The following is a 25,675-nucleotide window of genomic DNA, read 5'->3' on the forward strand; positions in this document are numbered from 1 at the left end:
CACACACACACACACACACTCGTGAACACCAGAGGAAACAATAGGCTGAGTTCAGATGGGTCAGGTAATGAACGACACATCATCAGCGGAGCCATCTGCCTTGGCAGCAACAGATCCACAGCAGCAGCCAAGACACCGGCCCATGACGCCCAGAGGCGTAGGGCAGAAACCCCCACCAGTGCCCGGGCACTACCTGGGGAGCGCCCCGGCCGCCGCCGCCCCTGACCACCGGCCCCAAGGCAGAGGGCTCCGCAGAGGAAACACTGGAGGATTTAAGATATATAACATATAAAATAATAAAAGCTAATAATGATAAAAAGTAACTGATAAAAAGTGATTATAAAGATAGTAAAAGAAAACATAATCATATAAAAACACTAAGATGTATATAAAATGATAAAAATAATAAGAGAGATAAATATGTATTTATAGATAAATAGTAATCAGTTAAAAGCTAAGCTAAAAAGGTGGGTCTTGAGCCTATTCTTAAAAGCCTGGATGTTCCCTTCGGACCTGAGGTCCTCCGGCAGCCCGTTCCAAAGGCGAGGGCCGTAATACTTGAAGGACGCCTCGCCGTGGGTGTGAGTCTTAACTTTAGGGATAACTAGGAGACGGCTGCCAGAGGAGCGCAGAGACCGCGAGGGTTTATATAGTAAAAGCAGTTCTGAAAGATAAGAAGGCCCAAGACCATTAAGACACTTAAAAACCATTAAAAGAACCTTAAAATCAATCCTGAAACATACGGGGAGCCAGTGCAGTGATTTTAAAACCGGAGTGATGTGCTCCCGCTTCCTGGTCTTCATCAGGACACGTGCTGCTGAGTTTTGTAAGAGTTGTAAACCTGAGATGCTCTTTTTGGGAAGACCAGAAAGCAGGGCATTGCAGTAATCAATTCTACTGGTTACAAAAGCATGCACTAGCGTCTCCGTATTGGCCCGAGAGAGAATGGGGCGGACTCTGGCGATATTCTTAAGATGGTAAAAACCTATTTTTGTGATGTTTTTAATATGGGGGATAAAAGTCAGCTCAGAGTCAAAAATAACACCCAGATTCTTCACTTGTAGTGATGGATAAAAAGACATTGATTGTAGTTTAGGTAAAAGTTTCTCTCTCTGGGCCTCAGGACCGATGACTAAAACTTCAGTTTTGCCCTGGTTGAGCTGGAGAAAGTTTTCAGTCATCCATGATTTAATATCTAAAATGCAATTAAAAAGTGTTTCCATTGGCTGAGAGTCATCAGGAGACACGGAGATGTACAACTGTGTATCATCAGCGTAACTGTGGAAATTCACCCCATGTCTCCTGATGACGCTGCCCAGAGGGAGCATATAGAGGTTAAAAAGTACTGGGCCTAGAATTGATCCCTGAGGCACCCCGCATGTGATGCTGTGGACCCCAGAGGAACAGGTATCCAGACTCACCATAAAAGTCCTGTCTGTGAGGTAGGAAGTAAACCAACTGTGAACAACACCAGAGAGGCCGATCTGTTTTAAACGGGTTAAAAGAATAGTGTGGTCTACTGTATCAAAGGCAGCGCTTAGATCCAGCAGAACCAACACTGTTGCCCTCCGAGCTTCATAATTTGTTCTAAAATCATTTAAAATCTTCAGAAGGGCCGTCTCAGTGCTGTAAAACCAGACTGAAATTTCTCTAGGACATGTTGGTGGTTGATAAAATCATTAAGTTGTATTAAAACAAGCTTCTCTAAAATTTTGCTTAAAAATGGTAAGTTGGATACCGGTCGGAAATTGTTAAAGTCATTAAAATCTAAATTGCTCTTCTTCAACAGGGGTCTGACCACCGCCCGTTTAAAAGCAGCAGGAAAGACCCCCGTCTGAAGGGAACAGTTCATCAAAGTTAAAATCTCATCTCTAAATGAGTCATAAAATTGTTTAAAAAACCTTGTGGGGATAGGGTCCAGAACACATGTGGTAGGCCTCACTGAGGAGAAAACTTTAGCAATAGTCTCAACTTCAACCAAGACAAAACTGTCCAGTGTTTCCTCAGGTAGACACACACACTCAGATAGATCGGGAGCAGCATGACATTGGGTGGAAAAAATGTTACGTCTGATGGTGTCTACCTTCCCTCTGAAGTGGGCTGCAAACTCCTCACAGAGAGAGTCCGAGGGGGGTTTTCTGGAGAGAACTAAATTCACAACCCAAAATATTTGTGACTGTAGAAAACAGAATTTTGGGATTATTTTTGTGTTCCGAGATGATTTTAGAAAAGTAATTATTTCTGGAATTTCTAACAGCTTTGTTGTATGATTTTAATAATTCCTTGTATATTTGTTTATTAATTGTGTTCTCATATTTCCTCCATTTTCTCTCCGCCGCCCTGCAAGATCTTTTCAACATTTTCAAGTTTTCATTGCTCCAAGGGGAAGCCGGTTTTGGCTGTAGCTTTTTAATCTTAGGTGGAGCGAGCAAATCCAGAGTAGATTTAAGTCTGCTGTTAAAATCATTGAAGATAAAATCACAGGGGGCATTTAAATTAATAGGAGGGATCTTTTTAAAAGTTTCCAGAAAACCAGCAGCCACTTCAGGGGTTAGATGGCGTTTCATTACAGTTCTCACAGAGGTCTCCTGCTGAATTATGCTGGTAATGCTAAAAAACACACAGAAATGATCTGAGATCGCTAAATCCACGACAGAGGACACACCGGTGGACAGACCATATGTGATGACCAAGTCCAGGGTGTGTCCTCTGTCGTGGGTTGGTTGTGCAACATGTTGTGTAAAATCCATATAACTCAAAATGTTTAAAAATTCAGTGGTAAAAGGGTCTGCAGGGTCATCTATGTGTAAATTAAAATCACCAGCTAAAATAATACTATCAAAAGAGTTGTGCAGAATTGATAAAAACTCAGAAAATTCCTGTATAAAAAGTGCACTGTGCCTCGGAGGCCTATAAAGAGTAACACACAAAATCTGAAGATCGCTGAAAATGGCTGCACAATATTCGAATGTGGTGTAGTTATCAAATAAAACATGTTTTGCGGAAAGTGTAGATGAGCTTATAAAAGCAGTTCCGCCTCCCTTTTTTCCGTTTCTAATTGAATAAGTAAAATTAAAGTTTGGTGGGGAGGCCTCTGTGAGAACAGCAGGAGCATCTGAACTCAGCCATGTTTCTGTCAAAAATACACATTTAAGATGATTATCTAAAATGAGGTCATTTATAATAAAAGTTTTGTTCAGCAGAGAGCGAACATTTAAAAGAGCCATATTGATAGTAACTAAAGGTGGAGTGACTGTGTGATTGACTGGGGGTGAGATTATTGACAACTGTTTAAGATTATTAAGATTAGCCCGGTTAGTTTTATGTTTATGTGATCGCTCTCTGCTGATTACAGGAATGTGAGAGGTGTGCAAGGGTCCAAGTCCGATATGTGGGTTACTGTTAAAATCATAACTGGGTTCATAGGATCCTGGACCAGTGGGACATCATGATGTGGGGGGAGGAGGTTGGGGCGTGGGGGCAGCTGGGGGTGGTGTGGTGGGTAAAGGTGGTCGTGGGCAGGCCAGGCTCATTTTAAGTGTGTGGGTACCCTGTCTATTTAGATGGAGTCCGTCAGGCCCAAACAGATGCTTCCTGCCCCAAAAAATTTTAAAATTGTCAATAAAAGCAATGTTGTGCTGCACAGTGACAGAAGAAAGCCAGGTGTTCAAAGATAAAATTCGGCTAAAGCGTCCAATTCCTCTGTCAACCGTGGGGATGGGGCCAGAGATAAAAACACACAGATGTGTGCTTTTTAACAAGTTAAAAAGATGAATAAAATCACGCTTGAGGAGTTCAGACTGCTGCATGCGGGTGTCGTTGGTGCCAGCGTGGATTATTATTTTACTCACTGTTGGGTGATTGTGGATGAGCTCTGGGATCCGTTTGGCAATGTCCATGACTTTCGCTCCGGGAAAACTGTGAGTGACGGCTCCACTCATCCTGACGTGTTTGATAATAGAATCTCCGATGATGAGGGTCCTTGGTGGCGGGTCGGCTGGAGCAGAGGATCCGTCCGGGACCTGCTGGATGTTGTTCAGCGGTTCCCCGGGACTGCAGCGGTTCTCCTGGGCCGAGGGCTCCCTCCGTGGGTTTGGGGTGAGGGTGGCAACTCCTCGCCGTGCTGGGGCTCCAGCCCAGGGCTGGGCGGGACGTGGATGGCCGTCGGCGTCCGACAGCTGCTCCCGCGGTGGCTCGATGCAATCGGAGGATGGTACCGTGGAGCTACAGGGCCCAGAGGCCGTCAGCGGAGGGAAGTCCTTCTCCAGTAGCGCGAAACGGTTGGTGAGTGGGAGGCCAAATGGAGCAGATCGATGTCTGGAGCTCCGGGCCCCCCCACCGCGGCCAACCGTCGACCAGGCACCCTGGAGCGTTGGAGTGGAGCAAAGTGGGAATTTCGGCTTGGCTCCCTGCTGGAGCCAGCGCGCCCTTTCTGCCTCCTCCGCAGTTATTTCGCGGGCCTCCGGTGCCCCGAGGCCGCTTGGACAACCAGCGGTAGGTCCACCCTCCACAGCCCCGCCGAGCTGGTACGGGATGGTATCCGCCAATTGAGCGCTATCGGCGGCGGCGAGTGTATGGCCAAAGATGATATCCACGTCCCGTTCGTGGTCCTGGATCTGATGTAGCGTGGAGATCCTCTGCTCAAGCTCCAAAACCTTCTGAGAAAGTTTGTGGCATCCGTCACACCCAGGACTGCAGGTGAGTGGAGCCATTGTGAGGTAAAAAGCAGTCCGAACTCCAGTTAAAATGTGCCAGATAAAAGAAGGTCCTTAAAAGCTTTCTTGGGCTAAAATCAGTTAAAACCAGTCATCATTAAAAAAGAGATTAAAAGGGAAATAAAAAGGCGTGGAAAACAATTAAAAAACAATTAAAAAACCTCCACCATCAGTGAGAGCTGTCACAACAAGCTGTCACTTCTATATATGTTCAGTGATGAGCCCAGAAATAGGCTGACTGCAATTTTCATATAAACCAAACATGGGGGTGGAGGACGCCCTCATCTACCTGCAGCACTGGGCGTTGACTCACCTCGAGATGCAAAAGAGCACCATGAGAATCATGTTATTTGACTTAAGTGCCTTCAGCAACATCCAGCCGTGTCTACTGCTGCAGAAGATGAGGGGTGCAGCAGGTGGAAAAACATCTGACTGCATGGACCATCACCTACCTCACCAACAGGACACAGACGTGAGGCTGCACAGCTGTATGTCTGAGGTGGTTGTGTGCAGTACTGAAGCCCCACAGGGTACTGTGCTCTCTCCCTTTCTCTTCATCTTCTACACTTACTTCATCGACAACACCAGCAGCTGTCACATCCAGAAGTTCTCTGATGACTCGGCCATTGTCGGCTGTGTGTCCAAGGGAAATGACCAGGAATACAGGTCAGTCATCATGGACTTTGTGGACTGGTGTGAGCATCACCACCTTTGCTTGAACACCAGTAAAAACAAAGGAAATGGTGATTGACTTCCAGAGAAACACTCCTCATTACTCAGGGAGCAGACATTGGGATGGTGTATACCTTTAAGTACCTGGGTGTTCACCTCAACAGCAAACTGAACTGGTCCCACATCACAGAAGCTCTGTATAAGAAGGGCCAAAGCCGCTTCCACCTCCTGAGGAGGCTGAGGTCCTTTGGAGTCAATTCGGGCTGCCCACTGGCCCTCCCACCCACTGCATTCCACTGTGAAGACGATAGACAGCTCCTTCAGAGGCAGCCTGAGACATCCTAAATGTATAACAGAACACCACCGTAGGTCATTCATCCCCTTTGCAGTAAGAGTGTACAACTCCTCAGTTTAACTGGTACTAGCATTATCCTGTTACACAATAACACCAGTGCAATTCTCAGTATGTGTTCAATACTCGTGAAATACCAGATTTGCATGTCTTTGCTACCAGATACCAGTTACCAAATACCAGATTTACTTGTCTATGTCTTTGTTCCTTACAGTATGCTGCATAGTTATGGAATTCAAGTTTTTCATTTTTTACTTGTGGTTTTTAGTGGTCAAAGGTTACAATACTAGCTTACTGCCTATGCTTATTTATACATGTATCTTTGCTATTCTTCTTCTTCAAATTATTCTCTTAAGTGTTGGTGCTGCTGTAACAAGTGAATTTCCCTGCTGTGGGATCTATTCTATTCTATTCTGCCTTGCAGATCCTCCCCAGTTCTGTCAGGTTGGATGGTGAATGTTATTGGATAGCCCTTTTTAGGTCTCTCCAGAAATACTCAGTTGGGTTTAAGTCAGGACTCTGGCTGGGCCATTCAAGAACAGTCAGAGTTGCCATGAAGCTACTCCTTCGTTACTTTAGTTGTTTCTTAGGGTCATTGTCATGTGGGAAGGTAAACCTTCGGCCAAGTCTGAGGTCCTGAACACTCTGGAGAAGGTTCTTGTTCAGGATATCCTTGTACACATTCATCGTTCCCTCAGTTGCAACCAGTTGTTCTATCCCTACAGCTGAAAGACATCACCACAGCATGATGCTGCCACCGCCATGCTTCACTGTGCGACTGTATTGGAGAAGAGATGAGCAGTGCCAGTTTTTTCCACACATACCACTTAGAATTAAGGCCAAAAAGTTCTGTCTTGGTTTCATCAGACCAGAGAATCTCATTTCTCACTATCTTGGGGTCCTTCAGTTGTCTTAGCAAACTCCATGCAAGCTTTCATGTGTCTAGCACTGAGGAGAGGCTTCAGACAGGCCACTCTGCCATAAAGCCCTCTGACTGGTGGAGGGCTGTAGTGATGGTTGACTTTCTACAACTTTCTCCCATCTCCTGACTGCATCTCTGGAGCTCAGTCACAATGATCTTTGGGTTCTTCTTTACCTCTCTCACCAAGGCTCTTCTGCCGTGGTAGCTCAGTTTGGCCAGACAGCATGCTCTAGTCTGTTAACACCTCTTTACAGGTCAAATTCTGATTTGTCAGTAAATGAAAATATGGGAATTATTAAAACAGAACTCACTTCCTCATGGGTCTGTTGAGTCGAACTCTGGACTGGCCACCGGAGGAAAACTCTTCTCCCATTGCATCTTTTGACAAGCTGTCAAAACCTGTTCGCATGCTACAAGGCTGACACAGCAACTTGTTCCTTCAGCTATACAGAAACAACTGTTCTAGACGCAAACTAGTTCCAACCTGTTGTGCTTGGTGACATCTCTGGACTAGAGTAGTCGGTACTGCAGTTAATCTACTGAACCTCAGTGCCTAGAGGTCATCTGACCTTCCTGACCATGAGGACAGGCCACACGTCCGGTTGGTTCCAGATCTCTGAGCATGTTCCCTCACACGTGGCCTCGCTTCCTGGGAGGACCTCTCTGCTTCATCACCTGGTTCTGCTGCCTGCTGCTCCTGGTTTTTGTTCGTCTGGTTCTGGATGTCCTTTGGTTCCTGCTACGGTTTCCTGGATTTCTACAGTTTGCTGGGATCCGGTCTGTTTCCTGCCCACCTGCTTCCTGCCTACGGATTCTGCTAAGTGGGATTATTATTACCTGTTTGGAATTACTACTTCCTGTTTGGATTACCATTGACTATTCTCCGGTGTGGGGGTTTGCTTTTCCTCACTCCTGATGATCCATGCCTGGGAACTAACCTTTCCTTCCTCTGCTGAGTCCTTGGGGCCTCTGGGATTATTCACCGACTCGTGGTTTCTGCCAGTACCCCGTGTCCTTGAAAAGGGGGGATATGTAGTGTCCAGAGATGGTCAGTTTTTCATCTACAGTTTGGCCTCTTCAGTATCCGGTCATATGGAGACAGGAGTCTGCATCTAGGACCTTTAATCTGCTGGATCCTGCTATTCTATCAGCTGAAGTCCAGGCCTCTGCAGCTTTGAACACAGGATAACATATTGTCAACAAAACAGATCCCGTTTCAAGGCCTTACGCATCCTCTTATTACTTGTACAGGATTCCTCCTGCCTCTGAATAAAATTGAACATTTTCAGCTCATTTGAGTTAATTAATCATGAAATGAAATGATCAATGTGGTTAAATGAAATGTTTTGATTAATCTGTGCCTAAGTTAATAAGGTTGAAATTAATATTGTCCTGCAATGATCCATTTGTCTGATAATCATCATACATGACTTGACAAGCTAACCAGACACTCACCATACATCCATGACACAAGTTCAAGTTAACGTCACTGCACATAGATATTTTCTTATCCACAAATCAGAGCATCCTGTATCTAGGAAAGGTGTGGTTCTGAGGTTTATTTGTTAACACCTCTTTACATGTCAAATTCTGATTTGTCAGTAAATGAAAATATGGCAATTATTAAAACAGAACTCACTTCCTCGTGAGTCTGTTGAGCCGAACTCTGGACTGGCCACCGGAGGAAAACTCTTCTCCCATCGCATCTTTTGACAAGCTGTCAAAACCTGTTTGCACGCTACAAAGCTGACACAGCAACTTGTTCCTTCAGCTATTCAGAAACAGCTGCTTTAGATGCAAACTAGTTCCAACCTGTTGTGCCTGGTGACATCTCTGGACTGCCGTAGTCGGTACTGCGGTCAATCTACTGAAGCTCAGTACCTACAGGTGATCCGACCTTCCTGACCTCCAGATCCGCGAAGAGGGTCTCCAAAAAGTGTGAGGTAGACACAGCATGATTCCGTCTGATGTGGTTTTTATAAGAACTTGTAGCAGACCAAATTCACTCCCACTCAGAACTCAGTTTCTTTCAGATACAAGGGTTCTGATAACATCACATTCACACAAGCCCCCACAATGCGGGACAGAAATCGAGTCCAACGCGGAAGTGAAATAAATTGCAGTTCCACCCTCATCCGCTGGGGCTGGTGTCAGAAGCGAGCAAATCCTCCCATGTTAAAAATACCAATTTCACAGCAGAAGTAAGCATGTTTACAGCCTGGTACCAAAACATGTTTTTGGTTTAAATGATCTAGTTTACACTCATGACAACTCTGAGGGAGGTGAATTGTTTTCTCACTCTTCTGTTTAAGTGTATTAAAAGCCTAAAATTCGGTATAATCAATGAGCATCAGACCCACGTGACCACAGCGCTAGCTCCGGGGAAAGGCCTCCGTCTTAGCCTTGGCCTCGCCTGAAAACTGTTCCGTCAGTTTCAGTCTCTCAACTTAGACCATTAGTTGTGCCATTTGTGCGTTCTTTTTTGGATATTATTTGTGCAATTGTTGGACAAAATGACTTGCTGCAGTACTAATTGCACTAATAGAGCGTCAAAGGAGTCTCCACTTCATTTTTTTCGGTAAGTAAAATTATATTTATGTATTTTTTTAGGTCACTGCCGAGCTGAGCTTAGATTTGAACATGTACTGTTTAACCATGAAATTTAAATGTAATAGGGTAAAACCCAGTGCATTTAACATAGAGCTGCACTTTAGAAAATGGGTTGAAATATAACATGTTGGTGGAGCTGGGTACCGACTATCGGCTTGTGGAGCTCTCAGGAGACCTCTGTTTTCCACCCGGTTCTCCCCTCCCCGCAGCTCGGCGCATATCTGTCTGATCGCGGCTTCTGTCTGTTGCACGGGCTGCCGGCTTGTGGAGCTCTGAGATGGAAACCTTTCCACCCGGTTCTCCCCAGCGGCAGCTCTGCGCATCTCAGATCGCAGCGGCACTTGTTTTCTGTGCAGCTGCCGGCTTGTGGAGCTCTCGGGAGACCTCTCTGTTCCACCCAGTTTTACCCAGTGGTCAGCCCGGCGTACCTCTGACTCAGAAGCTCTGGTGTTGTGCACAATTAACTCCGGTTGTAGCTAGGTTGCTCCGTTAGCTTAGCTCCCACCTCCATGTTAGCTTTGGGTTAGCTTCAGGTTAGCTTGTAGCTAGTTCGACCGGGTGTCGTCAGTTGATCCCAGCCTTACAGCCCCACCCTCAGCTCCACCTCTCTTCCCTTTTGTGGAATTGTCTGGGCTTGAAGGAACCTGTGACACGGTCAAAATGGCGGTGGTGGCCACCTCCCATTTTTCTTCAAAAACTTGTTATTGGAGTCTATGGAAACCCATTGTCCATATATGTATGTCGATGCATTCACACATCACTCACCACCTCACAGTTTCCTAGTTGTCATGTTTATAATTTGCTTAGAAAATAAATTTCTTACGTTTTTATAAACTTGACTCTGTCGGAATTAATACTAAGTGTGTTACGATCCCTGAATGTAAAAAGAATCCTAATTCTTCTGGTTAAGCATTCAAAGATAATCAGGTGTATATTTATATAAAATCATCACATCTTATTGATCATAATTAAAACCCAAAATACATCTGTTGTCTAACTTCACTCCACACACATTTACGCTTCTGAGATGATTACCATCACTGTCATAGAAGTAAACAATTTCACAAAATCACCCCTCCTTACCTTCTGAAACATATACACAAACAGAAACAAGATGGAAAAAAAAATTTGTTGTTAACATCGTTCCAGTTTTACTTATCGGACCGATACTGATATGTTAAAAATGACTAACATCGGCCGATACAGATATTGATGCCGATATGTTGTGCATCCCTACTCCTCATGCATGTGTGGTTTTTCTCTGGTTACAGTTTCCACTTGAAGACCAAAAACATGCATGTCAGGCTGATGGAGACTATAGATAGTCCCTTGGTGTGAATGGTTCTCTGTCTCTGTGTGTCCCTGTCCTGGCCTGGAACCTGTACAGGGTGTTGTCTCCTGTCTCTCACCTGGTGACTGCTGGAGTTAACCAGCACCCTGTGACTCCAGTGGGGGTAAAGCTGAGGAATTGAATAATTACTGCATCCCACTTTCCCACTCAGCGGTCAGACTAAAACAAATGTGTGGCACTCACCATGATTCTTTGTTTAACAAAGGCTCTGATGAGGTTCTGATGACACTTGAGTTTAATCCCTGCAGAACCCTTTTTAAAGTAGCAACCCACCCATAACTCTAAGAATCCTGGAATAAATATGACTGTTCCTGTTGTACCCTCTGTCCCAGTAATTTGAGAGAGGTAAGTGGTTGCTTTTGAGTTAAACTAAGAAACTGAGACGCAGCACACGTCTTTGCTCCATTTTGTTTTATTCAAAAGAACCCAGAAACTTCTCTGCGCAGGCACAAAATACCGCTTTTTGTCCAGCCAAAAGTAATTGATCACACAATCATCGAGCGCCCAGTACTCAGAATCAGAATCAGAATCAGAAAAGGTTTATTGCCATTGTCAGTGAACAAACAATTCACAAACTAGGAACTTGCTTCGGTACTAACGTGCTACATATAACATGAATAATATAATTAAAAAATAGAATAAAGTAGAATAAAGTAGAATAAAATATAATAAACTAGCATAAAACTTTGCTATAAAAAATGGCAGGTAAAGGTAACATGGCCGATAACGTGACGTTATGTCAAGTACAGCAGACGAGCATGGTTGTGTGTTTATAAGCTGTTCACAAGTCTAACGGCAGATGGAAAGAAGCTGTTCTTATGGCGAGAGGTTCTGGTCTGGATGGACCGTAACCTCCTGCCCGAGGGAAGCAGCTCAAAAAGTCTGTGACCCGGGTGAGAAGGGTCAGCTGCTATCCGACCTGCACGCCCCCGAGTTCTGGAGACGTACAGGTCCTGGAGAGATGGAAGGCTGCAGCCAATCACCTTCTCAGCAGAGCGCACAATGCGCTGCAGTCTATGTTTGTCCCTCACTGTGGCTCCAGCGTACCACACATCGATGGAGGAAGTGAGGATGGACTCAATGATGGCCGTGTAAAACTGCACCATCATCTGGGTCGGCAGCTTGGCCTTTTTCAACTGCCGCAGAAAATACATCCTCTGCTGGGCCTTTTTGATCAGGGAGCTGATGGATGGCTCCCACCTAAGGTCATGTGTGATGGTGGTTCCGAGGAAGCGGAAGGAGTCCACAGTGGTGACGGGGGTGTCCGTCAGGACGAGGGGGAGAGATGGGGCTGTGACTTTCCTGAAGTCCACAATCATCTCCACTGTCTTCTGAGCATTGAGCTCCAGGTTGTTGCTGCTGCACCAGTACACCAGCCGTTCCACCTCCCTCCTGTAGGCGGACTCATCACCGTCAGAGATGAGCCCGATGAGGGTGGTGTCGTCCGCAAACTTGATTAGTTTAACGGAGTCATAGCTCGAGGTGCAGCAGTTTGTATACAGGGAGAAGAGCAGAGGAGAAAGTACACAGCCCTGTGGAGATCCTGTACTAATTGTCTGAATGGTGGAAACATTCTTCCCCAGCCGCACGCACTGCCTTCGGTCCGTCAGGAAGTCAGTGATCCACCTGCAGGTGGAGTTGGGTACGTTGAGCATGGAGAGCTTGTCCTGGAGCAGAGCAGGGAGGATGGTGTTGAACGCAGAGCTGAAGTCCACAAACAGGATCCTAGCGTAGGTGCCCGGGGAGTCCAGGTGCTGCAGGATGAAGTGGAGGGCCAGGTTGATGGCGTCGTCTACAGACCTATTGGCTCTGTATGCGAACTGCAGAGGGTCCAGGTGGGGGGAGGTGAAGGACTTGAGATGAGGGAGGACCAGGCGCTCAAAAGACTTCATGACTACAGACGTCAGCGCCACAGGCCTATAATCATTCAGTTCAGTGACATGGGGTTTCTTAGGCACAGGAACAATGGTGGACAGCTTAAAGCAGGCTGGAACATGGCAGGTCTCCAAGGAGATGGTAAAGATGTCCGTGAAGATTGGAGACAGTACCTCTGCGCAGTGTCTCAGGGTTGCGGGGGAGACACCGTCCGGGCCCGGGGATTTCCGAGGATTTTGCTTACGGAAAACCCCAAGCACTTCCTCTTCTGTCACTGAGATGGTAATTGGGGGGGGGGGGGGGGGGTGTCAGTGGGGACTGTACTATTCACAGTGGTGAAGATGGTGGGGGAGGCATATGACACCAGAGTGGCTGAAGAAGCCTGTGCAGTAGGGGGTGTGGGGGATGGGTGTTGCATTTCAAACCTTGCATAAAAGGAGTTAAGTTGTTCAGCCAGTTGTAGGTCGTCAGCAGCATGTTGGGCTCTGGGCATGTAGTTTGTGATTTGCCTGAGCCCTCTCCAGACAGAGGCAGAGTCATTGTTGGAGAACTGCTCCTTTAGTCGCTTGTTGTACAGAGATCTCGCCTTCTTCAACTCTTTTGAGAACCTGTACTTAGCGCCCTTGTATCTTTCTCTGTCCTCGGCTCTGTGGGCTGCTTCTTTCTCTCTCCTCAGTTGTCTCAGGCTGGGTGTTAACCAGGGCTTATCGTTGTTAAAAATGACCCTGGTTTTTGTTGGAATAATGCTGTCCTCACAGAATTTTATGTATGACGTCACAGTGTCTGTATATTCATCCAAGTTGTCTGTAGCAGATCCAAACACATTCCAGTCTGTTGTGTCCAGACGCGAAGCTCCTCCACAGCCTCGCAGGTCCACTTCTTAGTAGTCCTCACTGCAGGCTTGGAGAGCTTCAGCCTCTGCCTATATGAGGGGATGAGGTGAATCATGGCGCGGTCTGAGAAGCCGAGAGCAGCTCGCTGCACGGCCCGATAAGCTCCACTAACTGTAGTGTAGCAGTGGTCCAGCGTGTTCTGCTCTCTTGTCGGGCATTTAACAAACTGTCTGTACTTAGGTAATTCCTGGCTCAGATTTCCCTTGTTAAAGTCGCTGAGGATAATAACTAGAGTCCGGAAAGGTCTGTTCCACACTTAGGATCTGCTCCGCGAGCGCACGTTGCGCTTCGTGCACGTCCGCGCACGGCGGGATGTAAACAGCAGCCAGAATGAATGAAGCGAACTCACGTGGGGAGTAGAATGGCTTACAATTTATGAAGAGGAATTCCAGAGCAGGAGAACAGTACTGGGAAATCACAGTCACATCCGAACACCAGGCATTGTTGATGTAGAAGCAGACACCTCCACCTTTTGCCTTTCCTCCGGAGAAGACCCGCTGTCTGTCTGCGCGGAAGAGCTGGAATCCCTCCAAATGGAGCGAGCCGTCCGGAATCTGCTCACTGAGCCATGTTTCCGTGAAACATATGACAGAGGAGGAAGAAAAATCTCTGTTCCGTCTCATCAGCAGCGCCAGTTCATCCGTCTTGTTACTAAGTGAGCGGACATTGGAGAGGAAAATCCCAGGTAAGGGCGTGCATGAGCCGCGTCTTCGTAGACGCACGAGCACTCCTGCACGTTTTCCTCTTCTACGGCGTCTCACTTTCTTAATAAAAAAGTGGACCAAATCCGCCACACCCACTAAAAAAACTGGAAATAGGTCCGTAGGCATTGATGATCTGACGTTCAGAAGCTCTTCACAGGTGTAAGAGCACGCTGACACACAATTTACAGAAATAAACAAAAAAAAAAACACGCTGCACGTTAGCACCAGGGCGACCATCCTTGGCGCCATCTTGGTCATCACATCTGTTTACTCTGTGAGATAAACTGCAAAAATAAAATGTATTTATTTTTTAGTACTGTATTTCTCTATTCTATGTAATAACAACTATGACAACAATAAATATAAAACATTGTATGGCTCCTTTTTAACAGTATAAACTGGTCTCTTGAACATATACCTTTTTGTAGCCTAAAATCTGTCACAATACTCCCCTTCAAAATAGATGTTGTCCCCAACATCAGGACACGAACCATACAATAAAACTCTTGTGGCATTTCAACCGAATACAGTCACAGACCAGACTTCAGACATGTAGTGTCCATGACACTATGGAGAACAAACACATCACACTTATCATGTAAAAAAACGAGAAAAAAAAAACAGTATCGTACCATCACAGCCCAACCAAAAGATGTGAGGCCGGCAAAAGTTCAGCCCTTAAACATATGGATGTATACTGTATACCCACAGCATGTTCTGTTCCGGGTAATAAGGCAAAGACTGTATGTAATAACAAATTGGTGTACCCAATGTATCATAAGTGAATACTTTAGGTTTTCTACAGTCATACTTGGGTCTTTGAGTCACTCCATGGACAGGTTCATCGAAAGAAGATGAAAAAGGCGAGTGAGAAGGAACCTCAAGACGCTGAACCTCAACCTGACCAATGTCATCTTTGGACGGTTGGTCAGCTTCTCTAGCTCCAGGTTCTGCCTCCCTCAGCTCGTCTACAGGCCCATTGTATTCCTGGTAGGCCGGTCCCAAGGTCTCAGCTGGCTGTGGGGAATCAGAGTTTGAATGAGGACAAGGAACCAGATAATATTCGTTGTCCTCGTCGGAGTTGGCCTCTGGTGTCTCAGATGACCTGGCAGAGTTTGTTTGCTTTGGCCGAGACCTCAAGGGAGTTTCCAATGGAAAATAGTCACATGGCAGTAAGAGATTTCGATGCAAAGTTCTAGGCCTGCTTTTTCCCTTCTCAGGGTTCAGTTCATAAACAGGAATGTCTTTACTCACTTGACGGACAACTGTATGAATAACATCCTCCCAATGATTTCTCAGTTTGCCTGTCCCCCCACGAGGAGTCAAGATCCTAACTAAAACGTGATCACCAGGCAACAGGGCAGAATACCTCACCTTCCTGTCATACAGTTTCTTACTCCGAACAGCAGCTTTAGCCACATTCTCCTGAGTGATCTCATAAGTCTCTTTCATACCTTGCCTCCATCTTTGCATGGTAAGGGCTGGTTCTTGACCCTGTATCCCCACAGTATTTCTGCAGTTGCGCAAAACGCTGATTCTCAAACTCACCACCTTGGTCGTGGTGAATTCTCTGGGGAAACCCAAGCTTTTGTCTGCTGCCGTTTTACCAGACTTGTTTGTGGTGGCATAAGCCTGGGCGAAGTGGTCCACAATAACAAGTACATACTCATAGCCACCCTTACATTTGTCCAAGTGCAAAAAATCCACAGAAACAAGTTCAAAAGGCTGAGTAGTGACTATATACGTGAGTGGGGCTCTAATCTCGTGACACGGTTTCTTGGTTTTAAGGAATACACAAGTTCTCATCACATAGTCCTCTATTTCCTTTTGCATGAAAGGCTAGTAAAAATGGTCCCTTACCAAGGAAGTGGTCCTCTCTATCCCTTGGTGGCCCATTTCATTGTGCAGTTCTTTTAACACAGTCACTCTGTTTTTCTGGTAGCACTAGTTGTCTTCTGTCTGTTGTTTGTCTACACAAAACACCCCTGTCACCAAAACACAGTTTATCCCACTCCCTGAAAAGACACACAAGTCGTGGACACAGTTGCTTCAGCTCTGTACCTGAGGATTTTTTCTCTTCCAACTTGTATTTAATAAACTCTCCAAGAATGGGATCAGTCTCCTGGTCTTGTTTGATTTGTCCTACAGTTAATGGAGTTATAGACATGATCATTGACCCTGTGGCACATTCAACTGAAATACCCATAGACCAGGCTGCACTAGCCTCATCCTGATGGTCGATAGCTTGTGTGGCTGCACCCAAAGCATCATTTGACATTTCTTTTTTTTCTTTGTCCCTGTGTCCTGTCTGGCTGTGAAGCAAACAGAATTGATGTCTGAATGCTGGTGACAAGCCTTACAGATTTACTCTCAGGTGGAGCATCAAAGCGTCTGCTTTTAATGTCACGCCTGATACTTAAAACTTAATTGTTATTGTTTTTGTAATTCTGACCAGACATGGAGTCAGAGGTGAAAGAGAAAGGAAAAGACAAAAGGTGGGGAGAGAGGGGGGTCTACAAAAATAAACAATAATGAACAAGAGTCTGCTTCTAGACCTGCAGAAAGAGAAAGAAGAGAAAAAAATGGGACGCAACAATACAACAGGAGCAAGCTATCACTGCGACAACTTGAAGAAATATACAATCAGCATTGTTTAACTGAACAATCACATGATAATAAATCATAGTGCATTTAGTGGCAACGACAGCCTTAAGACATGTGTTGAACGTGCCCAAGCCCATACTTTTGAGAGCACCATGTGAGCACCTGTGTGTGTACACGGGCTTGTTTATGTAAGGTTTCTCTATAAAAGCATCCAATAGAGAGTGTGAGGGACCACAGATCTGCCCCCCAAAGATGTGTAGGAGACGGAGGGCGCTCCAAGTCCCAGAGATCCAGGCGCTGCCCCAGAACACAGGAACCCCAAGGAGACTGCAACCAGAAAGGCCCCCGCCCCCTCAAGAGGCACAGAGGATCGCCCCGGGGGGCCACAACAAGCAGCTGGCAGAGTTCTGGGAGATATCAGCGGCAGGCCCCCAGCCTCCCAGCCCCTAGCCGGCCAAGCCCGGGACCCAGCAACCCGGGACCCAGGGGCGACCACCCCCGCCAGGGATCCAGCAGAACCCAGGGACCCAGACCCCACCAGACAGCCACCGGGATTGATCAGGCAGATGCCAAAAATCTTACACTCCCTGAGGCAGACCAAGGCGCCGCACTCCACACCAAGTGTGGTGGGGGAGGGGAGACGAATATCTATATCATCAAAAGAAGTCCCAGGAGAAGGGAGGAGTCAAAGGCCCCACCTGACATTTACAGTAATACACAAACACAGTCATACACTCCCTCCCTCATGCTCACACATACACAAACAACCAAAGACTTACAAAAATGCATGCCGGACACCCACTCATGCTCCCCATTCACACCCTATTCACTCTGGTCCCGGTACTGCGGCACATGGGGTACAACCATTACTGGTAACCAGAGTTTGACCCTTTCTGCTGGGGTGCTGATGAGCAGGCTCCCCCGCCCAACGCTGAGCACAGCAACCCACCACCCCAGACCCCAACCAGACGGCCAGATCTCCCTCCTAGCCTCCAGCCCCAGGAAGCCAATCAACAACATGTCATGAGCAGTGGCGGCTGGCCAGTAGAGGGCGACAGGGCGCCGCCCTCCCAGTTTCCCCAGTGTTTTAAATTTTTATTTAAAAAAATAAATAAATAAAATTAACAATAATCACATATTCTAAGTTAATTGTGTGTTTTGTAACAAAAATATATATATCATATATATATATATATATATATATATATATATATATATATATATATATATATATATATATATATATATATATATATATATATCTATATTGATCTCTGCCGATCTCTGCCGGTCTCTGCCGAGCGGTGGAGGCTGTGTGCTGTTTTTCAATCGCCCAAACAGGACGGGACCAGTTGTCCAATTGCTGACAAGAAAATCAAAGGGTAGGAATGGGAATGTATCCATTCAGCGTCGATGTTGTTTCAGAAGCATGATGGGCGATAGAGCTACCGCCAAGGCTTTTGTTGGTGTTCGGTAGAACTCGGAGAGTCTCGACTCCAGCACGTTTTTAGTCGTGACTCGTGACGGTCATGACGCAGACGTAGACATGGACGCCAGTGCGCCTACAACCAGCAGCATGGATACCGGATCTCAGCAGCCACTGAATTCAGTTCGGTCTCTTCTCCAGTATCCGTTCGAGAGGAGAACTATGGTGGAAAAACTTAATGTCAAAGAGCTTGGACCAGATCAGCCCGACGTAAAGATAAGCCAGCAGGACAAGGAGAAGGGTAAACTGTACACATGGCGCTTCTCCCAAAATTGGTACACCAGGAAGCAGTGGCTAGCTGGATGCAATCACGCTAATGCGTTATTTTGCTTTCTGTGTTTGTTATTCAAAACGGCTGGGATCCACAGAAGGTGGATGTGGAACTTGTGTCTCATTGGGGACCCCATTCATTTTCTGACTGAGGAATGCAGCGCATCAGTGCAGCAGCCATCAAAGAAACAGAGGACGTTTGGACAGGGAGAACAGCAGCTGGGTGCAGAGGTAAGCTGTACATTACATTTCTGTAAACAAGACAATCAGAATCAGAAATCCTTGGTTGTCCCACAAACCTTGACATTTGTTTAATAACATGTTTAATGTGCAATAACTGTAAAAACTAATTTCAACACGCATACCTATTATACATATTTAATCACGTAAATGTGTATTTCAAGTAAATTTGAACATACATCAATCTGATTCCATTTTACTTGTTACACTTCTGCTGCAGCAAACAAATTTCCTAGCTTTTGGGACAATAAAACATTTCTGATTCTCAATGAGATGTTTTTACATTTGAAGTAAAAACATCTCATTGAGAACCAGAAATGTTTTATTGTCCCAAAAAGTGGGAAATATGACATTTGTAAGAGGATACTGATGACATTATTTCCTATGAAAGTGTTTCCACTTTCCATAAGTCCTAACAGTGTAAATTTCTGGCATTTTGTCTAAGTAGTGTTTACTACCATTACTGTAAGAGTGACCTGCTCATAATTTTTCGTGTTCACTCAAATGTTGAAATTAAACAAAATGTTTTTGTTACTTGCCTCTTGCATTGCCTATTTACCATTTATGGTCATGTTATTTTACGTGCAATTTAATGCAGTACTTTTCAACCTTGGTCCGCAAGGCAGCGTGCCAATAGTCAGACACACCTGGATTAATCAGTTTGTCCAATGATGTAAGACAGGAAATAAAAGAGCTGTGTTTAATTTAGGAAATAGTGAAGTTGTGCACAAAGCTCAGAAAGCACAAGTTTGTTTAAAAAAAAATAGCACAGCCCCACCAAAAATATTTTTCACCAGCCGCCACTGGTCATGAGCTGGGGTGAGTACTCTTCACGCTATTCACAATCTCTGAGTGTTTCTGATTGCAGGAGAGGGAGCAACAGCTGATCCTCATCAGCGTTAGCAGCGGGTCAGCTTTATAAGGAGGATGGTGATCATGATTCGACGCCGGATGATTAGATTACTACTGACTGGTAGTCTCTTGCCTTTCGTGTTTCGCTAGTCTCTCGACTCGTTTTGGTACAAGAAGATTTGAAGATTTGTTTTTTAATGTGGAGATCTTTCTGGATACTTACCTCAGGTTGCTTCATCTCTGGAAACTCGGCTGAACTCTGGAAGGACATTTCTCCGGTTCGTTCCTGGATCACCATTCATTCAGCCGATGCGCTCTTCACCACGCTGTCGCTCCCTCTCCGGATCAGCATTCTCATCTCCTCCTGTCAACACTCATCCTCCTGGACTGTAATCTTTGCTCTGGATATCACCCCGGCTCACTCCCCCTCCATTTCCCTTCCTTACGTCCGCATCGCAAGTCCCATCTCCAAACAATTCCCTCGGAACTATAATTCCCAATACTTACCTCTGTTTTCCCATAGACGCCGCTTCCTGTTTGCTTCCCCATCTGCTGGACCCCAGTGCGCCCTTAGTTCTCCTGTTTTAAAATAAATATTATTATTTTTGCCTTACACTCGCCTCAGTCTCTGATTCTGCACGTCTTGGGTTGGGCATCTACCTCAGAACATGACACAACAGGGGTGACGGTGGCACAGGAGTTAAGTGCTCGCCTCGCAATCGGAAGGTCGTAGGTTCGAGACCCGCTCAGTCTGTCGCTGTCGTTGTGTCCTTGGGCAAGACACTTAACCCACATTGCCTGCTGGTGGTGGTCGGAGGGACCGGTGGCGCCAGTGCTCGGCAGCCTCGCCTCTGTCAGTGCGCCCCAGGGCAGCTGTGGCTACATTGTAGCTCATCCCCACCAGTGTGTGAATGTGTGTGTGAATGGGTGAATGACTGATTGTGTTGTACAGCGCCTTGGGGGGTTCCAGGACTCTAGAAGGCACTATATCAAATACAGGCCATTTACCATTTACCATAACAGAGGTGTGCTAAGACCTCTGTTATGGTAACAGAGGTGTGCTAAGACCCCTAGTCTCCCTCCGCTTGCTCCAATATAGTGTTAGTGTGTGTTGATGAGGTCTCTGTGAGATAATCTGCAAAAATAACATGTATTTATACTCTGGTACTGTATTTCTCTATTCTATGCAATAACAACTATGACAACAATAATTATAAAATATTGTATGGCTCCTTTTTAACAGTATAAACTAGTCTCTTGAACATATACCTTTTTGTAGCCTAAAATCTGTCACATTCCCAAAGTTCCCAGTATACTATTAAATAGGTTAGCAGAGCTGCATTAAATAGTTTTGTTATGGTGGCAAATGTGACTACAGAAATAAACTAAAGCAACATAAGCCCTTTTGCTACTATTGGCAAAAAGACATCAGCTCTCTGTCCCCTCCCTCACACACATCCCCATCCCATTTATGGTGATCAGCAAGTGTGTGTCCAGGAGTTTTATCACCATCTGAAAACAGGCAGCACGGGGCTCACGTCACTAGACAGGAAACACGTCACCTGCTCAAGTGTTTTCTGTGTGACCTTGTGTTGCACAGCGATTTTCTCCAAGCGCCCCCACCCCCCACCCACTAATGTGAAAACAATGCTGCTAATAATGGCACCAGCAGAACCGTTGTACGACAGATGTGTTGTCAAAAGATTCATTTTGTACAAAAATATTAATGATACATTTTCACTTTTCTGACAAAACACATTGCAGACTTTTAACTAAATGATCAAATGGAATTAGATTTATCCGTGCAAAGAAAAACTGATGTATGAATATTGATTAGATAGTAAAACAGTGCATTAGCCAGTCATATTGCACATTTCTGTCCACATTAATATATGTGGATCAGTTCATCACATCTCTAGTTCAGTATCAGGTTTAAGGAATGTCAATGCATTATGGGAGGGCATTCACAGCAAGACCTCTGTTTAAAATCGGACTGCAGCCTTTCTGCACAGTTAGCATGTAACCCCATGCATGTTAGGTTGATTCACTGCACTGCTAAATCCTCTATTGAAAGTTGCTTTGGACAACAGTGTCTGTCTAATAAATAAAAATAAACATTCAGCTCTGGTATGTGCAATAGCAGCCATCTTTTTAATGACCAATATTATGATCACACTTTATTAAAACGTAACATGAGTTGGTCGGTTCTTTGAATATCCTCTCTGTGAAGTAACGTGTACATGGCTGTTAGCTGAGCCAGCAGGTAGGAGACTTAATGATGAGTCTTGTAAACGCAACCTTGGTCAAAGTGCCTTGGTAAAAATCAAAGAGGCATACCAAGAGTCTTGTTGGTAAGAATCTGAATCTGCCAGTGACAAGCTGATTATGAGCTACACAGCTCCAACATGTCCTTGCTGAGGTAAGTGGCTCGGGGGTTGCACATGCCAGTGAGAGGTGCTATGCAGTCCAAGAACAGGTGGTAATTAATGCTAAACAATAAATCATTCCAGTACACTGATGATGACACTCACAACTTTTCAATGTCACCTGAGTTTTTTCAACACCTGCTAAACAAATCAATGTGTTTGCAGAATAGCTGCTCACTGAAGTCTTTGTGGTTCTGGAAATTACATTTTTCATAGTATTGATCTCCACTCTGTAACTGCTTTTGCGCATGATTACACTCTCAACATAAACTGCCTTGAAGGAACTCTTATCAAATTAAAGCGTGTAGCTTAATGTGGCTCCGTATGGGGGTGTCTGTGGAAACAGCTCTTTCTCAGAGTGGACGACAGGATTTATGGCCCTTCCAGGCTCTTAGTGCTATAACTATGCAGATAGAAACCTCTGGGCTTTTCCCCCCTGCTGCATTTGTGGTGGTGAGATAAAAACACATCCTGATGAAAAACCAATAAATAAATTCCTGCATACCCTTGAACCTCTAATATGCCTAGAGTAGAAAACAAATATGTCTTCGTTGATGTATTTTTTAGTTTTAATAATCCCACAGCAGCAGCTTCTCAGTGTAATTGTGGTGGTGTTTGTGTACAAGGAACCTCTACATGAAAAGATATCAGCGTGCTACACAAACCATAGTTGTGTTGGTTAATGCTGCAGTGTGAAACCACAGGGAGATAAAGAACTCACACAGACACAATGAAATCTCAATCCTTCTCTCAGTCCAAAACAAACTGGAAGCACAGCAACAAGAAGGCAAATAGAAGTATGCAAATAGCAAGACTGCAGTTGGATATTCTTTATGGAATGTCAAAACGTGCAATCTCTGCAGCAAAACATCTCCTAGCCAATTACTGATAACCTGGGACGAACACAAGCCTGAGCTGCAGTTACAAACCAAACTATGTATACATTCTGTATGTGCTGACCTCAGAATGGTATTTTCAGCTTTGATCACTGACTCTCTTCTCTTCTGTGTGATTTGTTTAAGCTAGCTCACCTTCATGTTGAGCTCGTGTAAATTTAATTGAACAACTTTTATTAAAAGGTGTGGCACACTGAAAAAAACTGTATTTTTATTATTCTGATTGTAATTGGTCACTCTGAGTTTTTCATGCAGACTGAACATGGAAATAGTCTCCTACACCTATCTCATGCATTAGCTTCTGATAGAAAATAGACGGTGAAACTCTAGGATTAGAAAAGCCTGACAGATCTACGTCCAGCTGTCACTTAACATTCACAGACTCACCCATCTTGACTCACGACGGGGAAAGCTGTTATTGGTTTAGTGTCCAAGAAACAGCAGAGAACGTCTTGGTTAGCAGAAGCAAATTTTTAGCATTAGCAACTCCACCACATAGCAGAACTCCTTCAGGTTGGTGTTATTTGTGGAGATTAAAAAATCAATGTTTCAGAGTGATCCGAGTCATTGGTAGGGTCCCACTGCACTTATCCAATCAGAGGCGAGATGTCCAAATATCAGGAAATAAGACTCCAAATATAATCGACATCTTTAACCCTCTGGAGGCAGGCATTACAGATTTGCAACGTTAAAACCTACCTACCTGGTTACTCCACATACGTATTTCATGAGCATTTTTTAACTCAGAAGTAATCCTGAAGGACTTAGTTGTTCATCCTTTTATCAAAACTTATTTTGAGCCTGAGAGGGTTAAAAGGATGACGTAGTCGAACAAACTCAAAGAAACTGTTTGTTAGAGGGAAATAAAAACCAGATATATATTGAAATAGAAGACAGAACAAAAACTCAGCAATAGTACAAAGAAAAGGCCTATTGTAAGTTTGGTTGGACGCAGGGTGTTTAGGGTGTCAGCATTATAAATTGGACCCTTGACACAAAGTTCAGTCATTGTGTGAATCTAAACAGACAAATCAGTGTGCTCTGTAGTTAGGACAGGAGGAAATAACCAGCTCTAAGATTTAACAAGCAATTAAAAGGAAACTCAGAATGATGACAGAATCAGGGGGTTTCCAAAAATGTAGAAAGTGTGTATTGTATAGGCAACAAACCATCTCCTGAATTATCAAGCATATATCAGTGTCCAGTGCTGAGAAAAATCTGACCTTAGATTCAAGAGGATCAATGGGCATTTTTGTCTCATATCACCAAAGACTGGATCACTGTCCCAATGGGTTTGACCCCGCGAGGAAAGTTGACCATTGAGCAGGGTTGCAGGGGTGAGGAGTGAGCACTACCTCACCCCTGCCACGTGGACCTCAAGGGATTAACCATCAATCCTGCTCAATGGTCAACGTTCCTCGCAGGGTCACCCATAAAGACAGTGGGAGAGTTAAACATGTAAGGATTTTTCAGGGTTTGTAGGAATCAACCAGGTTTTGTATGCCTGATGACTTGGTGAAAGCTTATGATCGTGTCCCTCATGCTATCTCACTGAGAGTATATTTGCCATGTGGTTCCTGCACAACTGGATTAAGAGCTTGGTTTGGAACCAGACACATTCAAGTCTTGTCCTGTTGGGTTTACTGGGTCCATCCCACTAGCACCAGAGTGGTTTGCATCTCCACATCTAAGTTGATTTTTCTCAGCTGGAAAAGAATGCTTTGCCATTACTGGGTTGGTCTGTTGGGGCAACGGCAGTGGGAATGTTAGAAGCCCACCTCATAACTGTAGTTATGCAGGTTTGCTCGGTCTGTCGCAGTCGACATGTCCTTGGACAAGCCGTGCCACTGTCCTTACCCACTGGTGGTGGTTGGAGGGACTGGTGGTGCCTGTATTCAGCAGCCACGCCTCTTCCGATACGCCCTAGGGCAGCTGTGGCTGCAATGGAGCTCATCCCCTCAAATTTTGAATGTGTGTGTGAATGGGTGACTGTGATTTAAGGTGCCTTGGAGGGTTCTAGTCTATATAAATACAGGATATTTACCATTTTTGGCAATGAGAGGATTTCTTGAATCTACACTCCTACCTACAGTGATGGGTGCAGACTGTTGAAAGAATGTGGATGCAAATGGCCTAATTGAGCTTACTTTTGCAGAGTAGCTGGACTCACCCTGAGGGATGGGGTGAAAAACTCAATTACAGTCGTTGCTTCTTTGCTTTGAAAAAAGCCACTTAAGGTGGTTTGTAAACCTGTAAAACCTTGAGGACACACTTTTGGACAAGTCCCAACATGAGGGCACCTTAGGGCAGACCCAGGACTCACTGGAGAGGTCATGTCTCTTAGTTGGCTTGGGAACACCTCAGAGTCCCTGAGATGAGCTGGAGGGTGATGGTGTGGGCGGTGGATCTCTGCTTAAGCTGTTTCCCCAACGAGCAGTTCCCAGATTAGTGATAGATATTAGTCATTTTTGCCTGCATCTTTAACTAGGATATCTTTCTATTGTAAAAGTAATGATGCCGTGTTTTTAAAACAAGTAGAGGCTATTTGAATAAGAGAAAACATCTGTCTATAGAAGTGTTCACTAAAAATACTAATATCTACAAAAAAAAGGATGGGACAATTTTTTATTTATTTAGTGATAGTTTTTCCTTCATCTTTCTGTTTGAAATTACATAATAAAGAAAAAACATTAGGACTGTGTCTCCCCTTAAAATATTGTAGAAACAGACTGTCAGAGAAACACCTTTAAAAAGTTTTAGAATGTTGCAAAGTTTGGTTGTTATTTAAAAGTATCTAAAAAAAATCT

The sequence above is a fragment of the Nothobranchius furzeri genome, chromosome 17 (assembly GCF_043380555.1).
Source record: "Nothobranchius furzeri strain GRZ-AD chromosome 17, NfurGRZ-RIMD1, whole genome shotgun sequence".
NCBI lineage: Eukaryota > Metazoa > Chordata > Actinopteri > Cyprinodontiformes > Nothobranchiidae > Nothobranchius > Nothobranchius furzeri.